Source organism: Sarcophilus harrisii, chromosome 1 (genome assembly GCF_902635505.1).
Source record: "Sarcophilus harrisii chromosome 1, mSarHar1.11, whole genome shotgun sequence".
Taxonomy (NCBI): domain Eukaryota; kingdom Metazoa; phylum Chordata; class Mammalia; order Dasyuromorphia; family Dasyuridae; genus Sarcophilus; species Sarcophilus harrisii.
The window spans coordinates 15,513,851-15,530,534 of record NC_045426.1 but is presented as its reverse complement, the minus strand read 5'-3'; the positions used below and the strand labels follow the sequence as shown (position 1 = coordinate 15,530,534).

At 48.1% G+C, this 16,684-nt stretch overlaps 1 protein-coding gene across 1 annotated transcript in view; it reads left to right on the top strand.

The window, feature by feature from the left end:
- The first annotated feature begins 599 nt into the window (after positions 1-599).
- PDE1C (phosphodiesterase 1C) overlaps positions 600-16,684 on the top strand; it is a 366,823-nt gene continuing 350,738 nt past the window's right edge. The window contains exon 1 of the mRNA XM_031952784.1: positions 600-634. The gene's annotated coding sequence lies outside the window, so the exon portion shown is untranslated. The remainder of the gene's footprint in view (positions 635-16,684) is intronic.

The following is a 16,684-nucleotide window of genomic DNA, read 5'->3' as shown; positions in this document are numbered from 1 at the left end:
AGGGTGCGCCGCCGCGGGCCGGGGGGCGCTCGGGCCGCTTCTGGGGCCGCGAACCTGGCTTCTCCCGGCCGGGGCAGCGGGGCCCGACTTCCCGCAGCCGATGCGCTTTCGGGGGGGCCCCGACTGACCGACCCTCCCCCCGCCCGTTACAGAGCCCGCGGGAACCGGGAGGACGGACGGGGGCCGAGGCCGGGGGCCCTGGCGAGCCCAGCGCGCGGGGCCCGGGGCTCCCACTCTGCACATAAGGAAACTGAGGCCCGGGCGGACTCAGCGGTGGGCCACAGGTAGCAAGCGCGGAGGCGGCCTCGGGGCAGAGGCTGGGGGCGGGCGCAGCGCGGGAGGCCCTGGGGAGCGCCCGATGCCGCAGGCGGGCCCGGCCCCCCTGGGGCGGAGCCGCGGGCTGGTGCCGCGGGGGCGCTGCCGGCTGCGCTCTCCGCGTCCGTGGGGCTGGGCAGGGGCTGAGCGCCGCCGCCGCCGCCTCTCCCGGTGCGCCCGGCCCCGAGCTGCTGCCGGCCCCCGCCGCCCGGCCCCGCCGCCCGGCTCCGCCGCGCCGCGCCATGACGGAGGCGAGCAGCAGGAAGGAGGGTTTTTGGGGAGGCCACTTTCAGCATCGATGGCTACAGCTTCACCATCGGTGAGGGCCCCTTTGGCCCCCCGGCCTCCCTCCCCCCGGGGCTTTCCCCCTGGTTCCCTCCCCCCCCCCGGGGGGCTTCCCCGGACTGGGGTGCTGGGCCGGCGGGCCCCTGGCCCCTGCCGGGTTGGGGCCCCTTCCGGGGGGGGCTGGCCCGGCTTTGGCTGGGGGCATGGGGCCGGGGGAAAAGGAAGGACGGAGGGGGCACGGGAGGGAGGGAGGAAAAAAGGAAGGAAGGGGGAGGGGGAGGAAAAAGGAAGGGGGGGAGGGAGGGAGGAAGAAAGGAAGGAAGAGGGAGGGAGGAAGAGGGGGAGGGAGGGAGGAAGAAAGGAAGAAAGGGAGGGAGGGAGGAAGGAAGGAAGGAAGAGCGGGACGGAGGGAGGAAAAAAGGGAGGAAGAGCGGGAGGGAGGGAGGAAGAAAGGGAGGAAGAGAGGAAAAAAGGAAGGAAGAGAGGGAGGGGAAAGGAAGGAAGAGAGGAAGGGGAAAGGAAGGAAGAGGAAAAAAGGAAGGAAGAGAGGGAGGGGAAAGGAAGGAAGAGAGGAAGAGAGGAAAAAGGGAGGGGGGGAGGGGGGGAAAAGAGGGAGGGGGAAAGAGAAGGAAGGAAGGGGAAGCAAAGGAAGGAATAGGAGGGAAAGGATGAGGAAGGAGGGAAAGAAAGGAAGAAAGATGAAAGGAAGGAAGGGAAGAAGAGAGAACAAGATTGGAAAACTCTTTGGGGAGTTGCTCCGTGTGAGAATGATACATTACAGCACTTAACACCTTTTCCCTCCTCCCTTCTCCTTCCTATTTCTTTTCTCTTTATTCACAAATCTTGCAGACCGGGAAACTCCCCTAAGGTTCCGGGTTATTTTAGGGACTTCAGGCTGAGGGCGAGTGGCCCACTCTGTTTCTGGGCTGAGCAGCAGGCGGGGGTTGGCAAGAGGGGGGGCCCTTAGGGGCCCGACCTGTAGTGTCTGTTCGGGAGCCGCGGAAGGGGTTCAGTTGTCTCAGAGGCAGAGAGGGGGCGATGATGGGGGCAGGGAGGGATGATCCCCCCTTACAGACGGTAGCGAAGGGTCCCTTCCTGACCGAGGAAGGCAGAGCCCGGGGGCGTCCGTGGGCACTGCAGCTCAGGGCCCTCCTCAGCGTCTCCCCTCCCGGACGGGCCAAGCTCACGGGCTGGCTGACTCAGCCTGAACTTGTTGCCCTCTCCCTGGCTTTGGGACGTGAGGGGGAGGTCCCCGAGCTTCCTGGCAGTTCATGGGAAGACTTTCCCTTTTGTGGTTTGGTGGTTGGGAAACATTTGTGTGCTTTGGATCCGCAGCCAAAAAGAAGGGACAGGTAGGGAGGGAGGTGGGAACGTTTCCTTAAATGTAGATCGCAGGGACTGGCCATGAACCTGAAGCTCCAATCTCCAAGCCTCTGAGCATGGGCTGGCTTCATGTTCCCTCATTCTCCAAGGGCTTAGCTCCAACTCTGCTCTGGGTCCTTTTTGTGTTTTCTAATGAAATGGTGCCGGGTCTGGGGAGCCATTCCTTAAGTTTGGAATCGTTTCTCTGCAGGGCCATTGCTCTCTCTCCCTCTTTTTGCCTTGGAGGTTAAGTGAACTTACTTATTTCCTTGATATCTTTGGTTTTTTACATCACTTCCATTTCCTAATATATGCTTCTTCCTTCTCAACTAAGAAGTTATCCCTCCTGATAAAGAATAAAGGAGAAAAAAAAAGAAACCCAGGTCATCAAAAACAATCAGTAAATTGGCCAAATCCAACAAGTTATTCAATGTTTCCTGTGCTTTTCAATGAGTGAAATTTAAATTGTAATGTAAAAATTCAAACAGGGCAAGATGTCTAATCTTCAAAAGGTTGTGGCTTTGTAAATCTTGATAAAGTAAGTGGGAGCCCGTCCTCCTTAACTTTTTGCCCGGATTTCCTCCTCTGTGAACATGTAATGATGTGTATCATGTGTATTTTTACATAATGAAATGCAAATGTAGACTCATATCTACAGAGGCCTGATTTTTTTCTTTTTTTTTTTTATAAATGAGGAAACTGAGGCTAGAGGGTCTCAATGACTTCATGCATTTCTTTTGATTCTTAAAACAACATTTTTTGAAGAGAAAGAAGAAGGCAGTGAAAGGTGACAGGGAATCCTCATGCTGGGAGGATTCTAGGCAGTAATGCAGATGAGACCAGCCTGAGTCTGAAATCAGAATTCTGAATTTTCAAAACCTTTCTACAAAAGCAGCACAAAGACATGGCTTTCCCAAGATATTCTAGGTCATCTTTTAAAGCACTCCACTCAATTTAGGTCAAAGCTTCTGGTTTTCTTGGGTTAGTGCAGTAATGAAGCAATGAGGGTACGGCTAGATTGATGAATAGTTGTGGATTTCTCAAAATTTTTCTCAAAGGGGTCATAGAGTGTCTCCGGTTCATTCAGTCCCCTCATATTCTCCCTGAGGCAAGCAGAGGTCAGAGAGTTCAAGTCTTGCTCAAGGTCACAGCTGGTTAGTGCTCATTTCTTCTGACTCCTGGTCCAGGGTGCTTTTCCTTATGCCTCTCGTTTATTAGGAACCTGTGATTTTTCTTCTTCTGACAAAGATTTCAACTAACCCAAATAAAATTCACATAATGTTTTAAAGTTTGCAAGGTGTTTTATAAATCTTATTTTATCTTTATAACAACTCTGGGAAGTAGGGACTATTATTATCCTCGTTTTACAGATGAGGAAATCAAGGCACAGACTGCGTAAGTGACTTCCCCAGGGTCACAAAGCTAGTAAGTGTCTGAGGCAGGATTTGAACTAGGGTTTCATCCCTAATTCCAGGTCTAGCACTCTATCCACTCTGCTACCTCATTTCCCCTAAGATGGTCTATAGCCTAGACATAACTGAATATAGGAGTCCTGAACTTATAGTTTGTTATCGGTAAGTGTTTGATTTGTCCGTCTATTTTATATCTTTAAATACCCCAGGTTCACGTAAAATTTTCTCAGGCAAAAAAGAGATCGCAGGAGGAAAAAGTTTAAGAAACTCGGGTCTATAGTTCAAAGTGTTGGAGAGCCGCTTGAGACTCAGAAGTGGAGGGGTTTGCTCATGCTCTGTAGTGATAAGCATCAGAGACAGACTGAGGTCGGGCCTTTCTGATTTCCAGTTCAGCACGAGAATCGCTAACCCAAGCCTTTCCTCTCTCTCTTGAAGAAGAGAGAAAAATATAGTGAGAGCTCTCCAGGCTAATACTTGACATTTATTGCTTGGGAAACCACTTTTCTTCTGTCTAAAAGGAGCCAGAAGTTCCAACATCCTTTTATGCGACTTGGGGACTCAGGGTCTTGGAGAGGCCCTGGGGGCACCAAGCTGGCCTGGAGCAAACTGGGGGTGACCTGTCAGTTTGAACTAATCCTCAGGCAGCATTCCTACTGGACACTTGTAAAGTCACGCTGAAACATGACCTCCTTTGAGGCTCATCACTCTGAGAGAGGGATTATTAGATCCTTTTACAGCTGAGGATACTGTGGCCCAGAGGGATTAAGTAAATTGCCCAACCTCACACCTGTAAGGTCAGAAGAGATCTTTGAAGCTCAGCCCCAAACTTATCCATTCAGGGGGGATCCAAGTTAAGACTGACTTTGGGAGTCTTTATGACAAAAGATTATCTGGGAAGGGGCCAGAAGAAGCTTTTTACGGAAAGGCAGGGGAGAGGCGGGTCCAGTTTCCAAAGGAAGGCGGCTTTGGGGGCGTTGAGATGGCGTTTGGCCAGTAGAGCTGTGGGGGGGGGGTTTGGCCACCTGGTTTGTTGGCCCATATGTTTCCCAGACAACCAACCAGTCGATCCATCTGTGCCCATTTATTAAGTGCTGGGTATTGCAGCAGGGCTTGGGGATCCAAAGCAAGCTCCCTCTGCCTCATCCCAGCATTTGGCCCACTTGGTCCCGGTCAGTCGGAGCGAGGCAGCGGTTGGGCTCCTCCTGGGCCCAGTTTAGAAAGGACACTAACAAGCCTGAAAGCTACCGGGCCGAGGAAGGACTTTGAGTCTCTTTTTCCAGAGAACCACTGAAGGAACGGAGGGTGTTTGCCCTGGGGAGGGAGGGCTCTTTGTGGGGACATCTCTGTGCACATATTTGAAAGCTTGCCTTGGGGAACAGGAACCGGGTTCTGTTGGGCCCCAGGAGTAGAACAAGGTGAAGGGGGGGGGGGCTGCCAGGAGGCCTATTGAAGTTTGATTTTAGGAGAAATCTCTTAGCAATGAGAAATGCCTCCCGAGGGCTGGGTTCCGCCTCCTCGGAGAGTTTTAATGGGAGGCCGGATGACCACTGCTTATGGAAACTCTTTTCCAGGAATGATTTAGATGAAAAGAGCTCCCTCCCAACTCTAACAACTGCCTAGTCCCAGGTCACTCCTCTCAGTGCTGCCTCAGTGTTGCAGTCCATAAAATGGATGGATTGCCAAGAAAGGTTGTTCCGAGGTTTAATTAGCCAACGGGAGAAAATGCCAGATACGCTCAGTACTGAGTTTGGTTAGGAATTAAATGTTCTGTCCCCCTGCAAATCTATTGGATCGCCACCATAGAACATAATTATACTGATGAGACTCCAGCAGGGCCCTTATGTGGGAGTTCATTTGTAATTCAACTCTGGGGAGGCTGGGGCCTCGTTTTAATGAGGCTGGTTAGGGGGGGTGTCCAGGTGATGGAAAATATAATTCGTCACCTCAGGAGAGCATTTCTAACGTGGTCCACCCCCCGTGGAGCGCTTAGAAACAGAACCAAGAGTGAGGAGCAGGAGCCTGGGGCTCTCCAACTCTGGAAGAGAAAGGGAGGGCAGGAAAATGAAGGCAAAACTGCTTTTGGAATCACAGTCTCGCGTTCAAAACCCACCTTGGATGCTGTGGACAAATCACTTTAATTCAACTATTACGTGAGCAAGTTGGATTAAATGGGCTCTCAGGGATTTCCTAGCTTTTTATCTGTGAGCCATTGAGATAGTTTTTCTTTGCTAAATCCCAAGTGGGCTGTTCCAAATCCTGGTGTTCCAGTGTGATGAGTCCTCTCCCTTCCCCACCCCTTGGTATCACCTGGGCAGATACCGGGTAACGAGGAGGAAGCTGAGAATGTTTCCCGTGCTGAGTTTGGGGGTTCTGGCACATGGTTTCCTCCCTCTGTCTTAGGTTTCTATCACCCACATCCTGCCTCAGTGGGCTGCCTTGCATCTGAAGTCATTGTCTCAGCAAGAAGCAGCCCAGAGTCACTGGAACACAGGGTCCCTGAGTGTGATGTTCTCTTCTTTTTCTAAAATATAATTGTTCTCTGGGAGCAGGTTTCTTGGGGAGGTTTCTGGAGGCAGCCTTAGTTTCAGTTCAGAGTAATAATCACTCCAAACGCAGCCAGGAGTTAAAATCCAGTCCTTTATAGTGTCCTTCAAAGCCCCCAGCTCCCTCCCAATGTCTCCAACCAGCACAAAGGTGGAATATGGAATGAATCTGCCTTCGCCTACAAGAGTGGGCTTCTGTATCTCCCAGAGTGCTCCTTGGCCCTGAGAGCTTCTTGCTTATGTGCTGTACACTGAGTACACACCAATCATTATATCACTGGGAAACCATTATTTGTTGTAGGATTAAATCAATTCTAAACTAGATTTAACCATTGTCTCCTTAATTCTCCTTAGTGCCTTGTTTCAAGTTCTGGCCCATCACATCTCCTCGTAGGATCAGATCAATCATACTGAACCGTGCTGAATTAGATAATTATTGTCTCTCTCAATTCGAATGACTTAACACTTTGTAAGGATTCCAACACCTGAGTTAGACTGCAGGCAACCTTTGGGGTCACCCCGTCCAACACACTCAGTTGCAGATGGGAAATCTGGGTCTGGCAGAAGTTGACTTAGTTTGTGACTTCCTAGAGGGCTTAGCACAGAGCTTGGCACACAGTAGGTGCTTAATAAAAGCTTATCAAGTAAGTGACCTTCCCAAAGATCAGGAGCAGGGTTAGGTTTTGGACCTAGAACCTCCGGGCTCAAGCCCAGGGCTTGTGTAGCAAGGACATTTTCTTCTAGGTTATTTTAGAGAAGAAGGAAGTGTTTTGGAAAATCTTGAGCCCGGGCTGCATTGAGGTTGCTAACAGAGGGAGGCATTTACTGTAGCAACCATGGTGGCGGGGTTCCCCTGATCCTCCTCGTGCCCTGGAAGGAGAAAAACAAGGTGCCCCGTGACAGCAGGCTGAAGCCCAGGGGAGCTGGGGGTGGAAGAGTCTGAGCCCTGCCCCGGCCTGCAGGGAGCAGCTGGCGGCTGGGGGACCGGGAGCATGACCCAGACTGAAAGATCGGGGTGGACTTGAAGACTTTCTTTGGCGGGAGTGGGGAGAAGAGAGAATATTAGCAATAATAACGATAGGAAATAAAGGTGGGCACTGAATGGGATATTTGGCTAGCACAGGGAACTCCCAGGTAGGAAACTCCCTCTACCAAAGCAAGTTGACACCTTCTAGGCAACTTAAGAGTCTTGAAGGTTGCCAAGAACATGAGGAAGTTGGGGCTTGCCCAGGGTCCAGATAACGATGAAAATAATAATGCCATGAGGAATAATGATGAAACGGACACTTCCATGCATCTTTAAATTTTTGCAAAGCACTTCACATACATCATGAGATTTAAAGTTGGAACCAATCTGGTGAAGTGGGGGCAGTTATTACCCTCATTTTACAGATGTGAAAATTGAGGCTCAGACTTGAAGTGACTTGCTCAGCTTCACATAGGCAGAAATAATCGAAGGTGGGAAGAAAAGTCGGGCATTCCAGCTTGACATCTGTATCCATTATGCTGTGCTCCCTGGCCGTTCATTCAACAATCATTTATTAAACATCCAACGTGCTCACACAGGACATGTTTTGGGACAGCTGCCCATGCTGTGCTTTACAGAGTTCCTGATGTTGCAGCATTAAGGATCGACCCGTTTTTCTTTCTTGAGCAGAGGCCTCTTAAACATTTCTAATTTTCAGGATGCTAATGACATAGCTCACCACATTTCTGACTCCCTCCCTCCCTTCCTTCCTTCCTTTCTTCCTCCCTCCCTCCCTCCCTCCTTTCCTTCCTTCCTTCCTTCTTCCTCCCTTGTTTCCTTCCTTCCTTCCTCCCTTTCTCATTTCCTTCCTTCCTTCCCTCCCTCCCTTCAGGAAATCTAATCAGCACATTAACTGGCACAGTATGTACTTACTAAATGTTTATTGCTTGTTGAGTGAATCTGACAGTTTATACAATGTTCCCCAGCTAGGGTCCCTCAGCTCTTCTGGGCCAAGCTTGATCACTATAATTATTTGAGCTTTAAGGCTTGACAAGCATTTTCATTCATTCAGGGCCCCCCAACACCCCCATGAATAAATGCTCCCTAGAAGATGAGCCTCACCAAACAGACGAAGAATCTGAAGTTCAACAAAGCTAAACGCCTTGGCCAGGGCTGCCCAGCCAGGAAGCAGGACTCAGAAACCAAGCGCACTCAGTGGGCCTGTCAGGGCAGAGATTCCTCTTGCGTGGGCTTTGGGCTAGAGGGAGGTACGGCCGTTTGGCTGAAGTCCCTTCCAGAGCTCAGATTCTTCTTCTCTGCCTTCCTGGCTCCAAGACCAAAGCCTTGAGAAGGTTCTCCTGGTCTGACCATAATGCCTTGCCGTAGAGTGCCAAAGGGGCCCCCCCCAAGTGCTTCCATGGGTGGCTCGGAGGGAGGAATCACTAGAGAGACAGGGACATTTCTTGCCTCATCTGGATGAGAGAGCGTGGCTTCATGATAAGTCTCCCCACGGGAGTGTTGGGAGAAGTGAGAAATTAAGCCATGATCCATGATGAAGTTGCTCTGCTTCCATGGTTCAGGGATCTCCTTGACACTAGGACTCCCTCTGACCACACAGATCATGAGTCATTCTTTGTGTTTTCCCATCCAGAAAAGATTTAAATTAAAAAATTGAATCCAGATTGAGGCCAGTTCCACTTGTTCAGTGATGAAGAGAGCCATCTACACCCAGAGAGGACTGTGGGGACTGAGTGTGGATCCCAACATAGCATTCTCACTCTTTTTGTTTTGTTTACTTGCATTTTGTTTTCTTTCTTATTTTTTTCCTTTTTGATCTGATTTTTCTCATGTAGCAAGATATTTTATAAATATGCACGCATATATTGGATTTAACATATATTTTTTAAACACATTTACCATATATTGGATTACTTGCCATCCAGGGGAAGAGGGAAAAATTTGGAACACAAGGTTTTGCGAGGGTCAGTGTTGAAAAATTATCCATGCACAGCTTTAATTAAAAAAAAATTGAATCCAAAACTAAATAAGTGATTATTTGATAGGACAGAAAAAGAGGATTTGTACATGGAACTGTGGTTATGTACAGCTTACTTTAATTTTTTTAATAACACTATTCAACTTGTAACTTTCAAAGCGATCCTGTGTGTCTGTGATTACTTTTGATTTCCCTTCGCTTGCGTGCTTTGGTGATATCCTTTTCTTTTTCTTTCTTTCCTTTGGCTCCCTTAACCCCAAATTTAGCTCTCTCTGCCTCCATTTCACTTGTAGAAAATGTTCATTTCCAGCACCTGCACGAGATGATGTCCTGATGGAGTAACTTTAGGAATTGATGGTTCAGCTGCCCTTGATAGCCTGTATTATCCTAGTAAGAATTAGGTAAATGCTTATTCTCTGTAGTATTTAGCGATTTGGTGCAAGATTGTAGCAATAAGTTAGCACACTGGTGCCTCCACTTTCTCACCTCCCATTCACTTTCCAGTCCCTTGCAGTGGAGTTTTTATCATTTGCCCAAAAGTCTTCTCTCCAAGGTCCCTCTTCCCTCGCACCCAGTGGCCTTTTCATAATCCCCACCCTTTCCGCCGCCCCCCCCCCCTCCTCTGGTGTCCGAGGAGCTGATCGAGCTCTCCTCTTCCTGGATATTCTCTCCTCTCTGGGATTCTGTGGCATTCCGCTGTTGTAATTATGGTAATTGTCCCTTTCTTCCTCTGTTTCCCCTGTCAGATCATCACCTATGTTTGCTGCCTCTTTGTAGCTATACCCCAGAGGCCCATCCGGGCTCTCTTTGTTTTCTCATTACCTCCCATGAGTCCAACTACCGTCTCTGTGCAGGTGATGCTGAGATCCACAGATGCACAGCTTTCTCTCTCACCTGAGCTTTAGGTCAGCTTGTCGGGCATTCCTTCGCTAGCTCAAACTCAACATGGCAAAAACAGAATTAATTATCTTGCCCTAAGCGCCCTTCTCTTGGTTTCCTACATCTTGTCAAGAGCCTCATCTTTTAACAACTAGGAATCATCCTTTACCCTCTTGCTCCTTTTCTTTCCCTCCTCATTTCAATCAGATACCAGCCTCTTTCAGTCCCATCACCATTTCTTTTCTCACCTCTTCCCTTTTCCCATGCATGGCTATCTCAGTTCTTCCTTCCTTCTCACCCGGATTATTTCAGTTGTTCTTAAACTGCTCCCTGCCATCAGTCTTTCCTCTCTCAAACGATATGAAATGGATCTTTTTAAGAGCTCACCTCATCGTGCCATTTCTCTGATTGAGAAACTTTAGCGACTCTCTCTTGCCCCTAAGACAACGTATAGTCTTTTACTGGCATTTAAAGCCCATCACAATGTACTTTTGCTCCAAGACAATCCCAGTAAACTTTGGATGACAAGCATCCTCTGCAGTCCGAAAAAGAACTATGGAGAGTGAATGTAAATCAACACTATTCTATGTTTACTTCTTTTTTCTGTTTTCCCCCCTCTCCTGTGATTTTTCTCTTTTGCTCTGATTTTTCTCTCTTAACATGATTCATAAAGAATTGTGTATTTAAAAAATAGAATAAAATAATAATACGCCTTTGCAACCTGACTTTTCAAGCTGATGATAAATTAATTTCCTGATACTGTAAGCTGTGGAGAAGGTGCTAACTGTACTATATGAATGGTATACTATACTATATATAGTATACATATCTCTATATAGTATATATATATCTATATACATTTCTCTCTCCTTTCCTCCCTTCCTCCTTCCCTCCTTCCCTCCTTCCCTCCCTCCTTCTCTCTCTCTCTCTCTCTCTCTCTCTCTCTCTCTCTCTCTCTCTCTCCCCCCCCTCCGCAATCCTTTCTTAACTGGGAGCTCCCTTTATCAGTGAAATCCCAAGCCTAGTCCCTGTCTCTTTCCCACTCACACACCCTATGTTCTATTCAAGTTGATTTACTCACCATTCAGTGCACATGACACTCCATTTCCATCACTTCCCCTTTGCTTTGGTGTTCCTGCTCACCTTTGACTCTCCATGGCCCCATTTCAGTTTTCTTGGCAAAGATACTGGTGCACTTGGCCATTTCCTTCTCTAGCTCACTTTACAGCTGGGAAAGTGAAGCCAAAAGGGTTGTGACTTGCTCAGAGTCACACAGCTAATAGACATCTCAGGCTGAATATGAACTCAAGTTTTCCTGACTCTAGACCTGGCTCTCCATCAGCAGGGCTGCCGGCCTGCCTCCAGGTCTTCCCACCTGCCCAGAGTGCCCCTCCTCCTGCTTCTGGCCCTTCAGACAATCACACTACCCACAACATTTATTAAGAACCTTCTGTGTGCCAGATGCTTGGTGCACAAATAAGAAGTGAGATAGACTTTGTCATTGAGGACCGTAGAGTCTCAAATGCTTGGAACCTCTATTCCTTTCACATTCAACTCGGAAACTACTTCCAACAATAGTATTTCCAGATTCCCTTCCCCTTCCCCCTATCCTCCCCTCTTGTTAGAGAGATAGGAACTAGGTGGTACCAGGCTTGGGTTCAAATCCTACCCCATACATTTAGTAACTGTGTGACCACATAACCTTACAGGAAGTCCCTTTTAAGTGCCTCTGGCATTGCTTTGTATTTATTTTGCCATTATATCCACATCATATCACTATATTATAATATTATATTATATTGACTTAACATTAGTGCCTCAGTTTCCCCCATCAGAGTACAAACTCCTTAAAACCAAAGGCTATTATTTTCATCTTGCATGTGTAGACGCAGGACCTTGTGTTGTTCCAAGCGTAGAATCTATTCTAATGACTGACTTCCCTGGCTTTCTTTAAGTCCCAGCTAAAATCTCATTTTCTATAGGAAGCCTTCCCCAACCCCCCTTCATTCCAGTATCTTCCCTCTTTTGATCACTTCAGTTGTTTGCTTTGTATATACTTGTTTACAATTTGTTTCCTCTAATAGGTTTTAAGCTTCTTGAGGACAGAAACTTGCATTTGCCTCTTTCTGTATCCCCAGCACTCAGCACAGTTCCTAGCACACAGTAGGCACTTAATAAATGATTATTGAATAAAACTGTTTGTTTGGAATAAATATTGAAAGAAGCTGGACCTTCTCATATGAAGGACCTTAGCATCCACAGGGAACCACTCTTTCTTTTGGGCTTTACCCAAGATGTTGATGCTAGATGTGAGCACCACTGGCGAGCAGACATGTCTTTATTTTATTTTCTGATGGACATGACCGGGAAGAGGTTCAATTGAGGGAAAAACCTTCAGTTGCAAGATTTGTCATATGCAGAGGAGATTCCTTGTTGGATAGAGTTTTTACCTCTATTATGACCAGGGCTTAACTTGAATTTTAATAGGCAACAAACAGTAAACACAGTGGAACCTGAACTTTATACATTTAAGGCAATTGTGTAACTGGGAAGAGATGAACTGCTGTAGAAAATGATTTGTAAAATTTCCCTTCTGATTTTTAAATACAGATTTTTCAAAATCAACTAATCACGGACCACTTGTTTTTTTCTTTTTCTTTTATAAAACCTTTCCCCTTCTAAACATGTGCATGAATAGTTTTTAAAATTCACCCTTGCAAAACTTTGTGTTCCCCAATTTTTTTCTCCCTTCATTCCCCCACTTCCTCCCTAGACAGCAAATAATCCAATATAGATTATACATGTGAAATTCTTCTATACATATTTCCACAATTGTCATGTTGCACAAGAAAAATCAGATCAAAAAGGAAAAAAAAATAAGAAAGAAAACAAAAAGCGAGCAAACAACAACAACAAGGCTGACAATATGTTGGGATCCACACTCAGTCCCCACAGTCCCCTCTCTGGGTGCAGACGGCTCTCTCCATTATTGGAACTGCCCCGAATCACCTTGCTGTTGAAAAGAACCACATCATGGAGCATTTATTAATATTAATCTAAAGCATTTGCATCATGATTTAAGGCTTGCAAAATTCTGTGCATACACTATCTTACTTGATTTATTAGGAACGGTGTTCCAGGCTCTTTGCTCAGGGTTAGGGATAGAGAGACAGGCAAAAGCAGGCCCGGCCTTCAAGGAGCTCATATTCCTTCCAGTGGGGATAGAAACTGGGATAGAAAAGAGGCATGAAAAGTAGATACAAGGAACTTCAGAGGGCAAAGGCACTAGTGGGAGTGGGCAGGAGCAGCTCATGGCACTCTGTCGCCCAATACGTGCATTTGTATGTATATCCATCCATCCATATTTATGGTGTGTGCTCTATAGTATATACGATTGTTGAAAAGAAAGTACTTTATAATCCAAGCAGCAGAAATAGAAATTATTTTTGTTCTAATCTAAAATCTTCTCTACTTTTAAAAAACATGTTAAAATATTTGGGTTCATTTAATCTGACCAATCATATCTTTACTTAGGCAAAAAGTAGGATTATTTGTAATTAATTGAATATGTGCCAGCTAATGAAGGCAGATTGGAAGAGGTGTGGAGGGCAGGCACCAAGGCTTGCCAGAGGGTGGGCACCAAGGCCGGCCGGCAACGACAAATCTAAACCTAGCTTAGAAAGAATGACGGATAATTGCGGGTTAGCTGCAGGTTACGCGTGGCTCTGTGCCTCTGAGCTTGGGCCTTCAGGAATGGGATTCAGTCTGGAGGACTTGCCTTACTTTGCTGTCAGCCAGGCAGGGAACCCTCTGGGAAATCTCAGGAGCGTCCTGAATGTCGTCCTGGCTAAGCCCTAGAGTTCTGGGTACTTGTGATAAGTGCTAAACCCTGGCTCCAGCCTCCAGGTGGTGTTTATTTCATGGGACAGAAACTGCAGAACGCACGAAGAACTCTCAGGACCCCCAAACAAATGGGGGAGATTCACTTCCTTTCTGGCAAAGCCCTCTCCCTCCCCCAGGTGCCTCTGCCACCCTCCTCCTCCCTCTGCCCCAATACGGCACCTCCCCATGATGCTACCCTGACATTGGGCTTGTCGGCCTCTGATCTCCCCCGGCACACGGAGCTTCTCCAGGAGGGCAGGCGTTGTTCTTGTCCGTCTGTACCCCGGTGCTTACCTGGAGTAACTGACTGCAGCCTTATGGTACTGCCCAAAGGACCGGGAGTCCCTTTGAAAGGGAGATAAATTCAGGCTGGCTAACGGACCTCCCTGTTCCTCCTGTGTATCTGTCACCTCTGAGCAGAGCTTGTGGTATTCAGAGGGATCCCTCACCCTCAGACTCACACCACTGGAATAACTCATTGTACAGCGGAGGACGAGGTCTCTAGAAGGCTAGTTCCCTAAACTTGTTAGGGAGCACAGCCCAAGGCCCCGCTGCCTCGATTTCCCTCTTTTCTCTAGAAGATCAAATTCTTGGGGGGCAGCAGTGGACTTCTCCAGCCCTGGAGTCAGGAGGACCCAAGTTCAAATCCAGCCTCAGACACTTAACACGTCCCAGTTGTGTGACCCCAGGCAAGTCACTTAACCCCGACCACCTCAGGAGAAAAAGATGAAATCCTTGAAGTTTGTCAGACCTAGATCCAGTTCCTCCGGGTGCCCAGGCCCTTCAGGCCCCTCAGTAGTGTGTGCATTTCCAGGTCACTTGGGCTCATTTTGTAGGAGCTGGAAGCCGCCTGACAGGGCATCTAGCCTAGCCCTGTGAAGCCGGGAAGTTTGGGGTGAGAAAACTGCTCGTTTCAGGAAGTTTCTTCACAAATCCACGCCCTTCCCCAAGGGCTCTAGCCTCCCCCCTCCTCCATCATTCAGTTCAGGAAAGCCTTGATTTTTCATTCAGTTCCCTGCATGTGATAGTTCGGCCTCTTAATTTATGTTAATATTATTTCCAAATAGCATCAAATCATGGTCCATTAATTTCTGCTTCCCAGCATCCATTGCTCTTTCCTCTAAATACAGAAAAAGGTTTTCAGATGGAGCTATTTTTGATAATTGGATTGCTTTCGCAGGGTCGGGGGCCTTCTGTTAGTTACAAATGCCCAGCGCCATCACCAGTGTGCTGACGCCCCTTCTCACGGGAGCCTCCTAATTGGCCTCCTGGGCTCCAGACTCTCCAGCCCCATCCTCCCACCGAGGAAAAGAATCTTCCTGAGAAGTGGCTCTCGATGAAGAACCCCAGAAACTTTCAGAAAAAATACAGACTCTTCAGGCTGGCCTCTGAAGCCCACCAGAACCCGACCCTCCCCTTCCTCCCCAGCTTCATTTTCGGTTCCCCGCCCATGGCCTCTGAGTTCCAGCCAAACTGCACCAACCGCGTCACAAACTCGGCGTCCCTTTTCCCGCCTCCAACACCTTTGGCCGGCTGCTTCCCCTGCCTGCAGTGCATCCCCTCCCTTACCTCTGCCCTGTAATCCCTGCCCTGCTTCCAGGCTTAGTTTGGGCCCCATCTCCCCCTTGAAGCGTTCTCTGATCCCCTGGGGGTGTGACACAATGAGAAAGGAAAGTCATCCAAGGTCAAGCTTGAGCATGACATTACGGCCCTCCACCTGCTCAGTGGTCCACTCATCCTGGCCTCCCGGATCTTCCTCATCCATGACCTTCCATCTCCTGACCTTGGCTCTTCTCTCTGCCGAGAAGGTTTTCTTGTCGCACCTGTCTGTGCCTTTAGACTTCCTGGTATTCTTCAAGACTCGGTTCAAGTGCTCTTGGTACAGATTGCCTTCCCATGCTCCTCCAGGGTTAGCTCCTGCACCCTGAAGGCAAAAGTTCTTAACCTGGGGTCTGTGGACTTTGTCAGAAATATATTTTCATCTCTGTATTTTTGTGGACTTATTTGATTTTTGATTGTTGATTTGAAACAATGATACATTTTGGTATTTTATGCATTTCAGAACATTATTTTGAGGAGGGCTTCAGAGACATTGTCAGTTGATCTTCCTGTCCCTGGCCTCTGTTTCTGTCTGTCTCTCTCTCTCTCTCTCTCTCTCTCTCTCTCTCTCACACACACACACACACACACACACACACACACAGCCCCATCTCTTAGGTGGTCTTCCCCCTGCCTTGTGTGTAACTAGGAATTCCTATTTCTGTGCAGACTGTATCCTCCAGTAGAATGCAAGCTTCTTTTTTAAAAAATTTAATTTAATTTTTTTATTAAAGCGTTTTATTTTCAAAACAAACGCACGGATAATTTTTCAACACTGACCCTTGCATAGCCTGAGTTCCAGATTTCCCCTCCTTTCCCTAGAAGGCAAGCAATCCAGAGCATGCAAGCTTCTCCAGGACGGGAACGCATTTGATTTTTCCTGTATCTCCAGCACTTCACCAAATTCTTGCCGTCTACCTGATAAATGCTTGCGATTTGATTGTTGCTTCCCTCCCCCTCAGTAACCATGTGCTGCTCCTTCTGCCCTCCCATCTCCTCCCTTACCCCCACCTCCCCCATGTCTCTCCCTTTGCTCTCCCCCCACGGAGGCCATCCTCGACCATCTGCCTCCCTGCCTCCATGTGCACTCTGGATTAGGGCTCTGAGGGGAAACTGATGGTAGCTATGGCTCATCCGAATGACAGTGATCACTGCTGGCTTCAGGTCTTGGCTGTTCTGACTGCTTCCCTTCCCCCTTCTCCCTCATCTGTGAGATGAATGGAAGGTGGTTGGCTGGCCCCATCCTATTCCTTCTCAGAGTCTTGGAATCTTGGAGATCTTCGAGACAAGCTGGGAGATGGAGGTGATCAAGAAACCCGGTGAAATTCAGTCACTTGCCAGTTGTACCGTGAGCATCCTTCCCACAATTCCATGCTGCCTCAGGCTGCTTTCAGTGGGCCAGCCTCATTTCACTTTTGTGCCCGTCACAGTCCCCAGCACACAG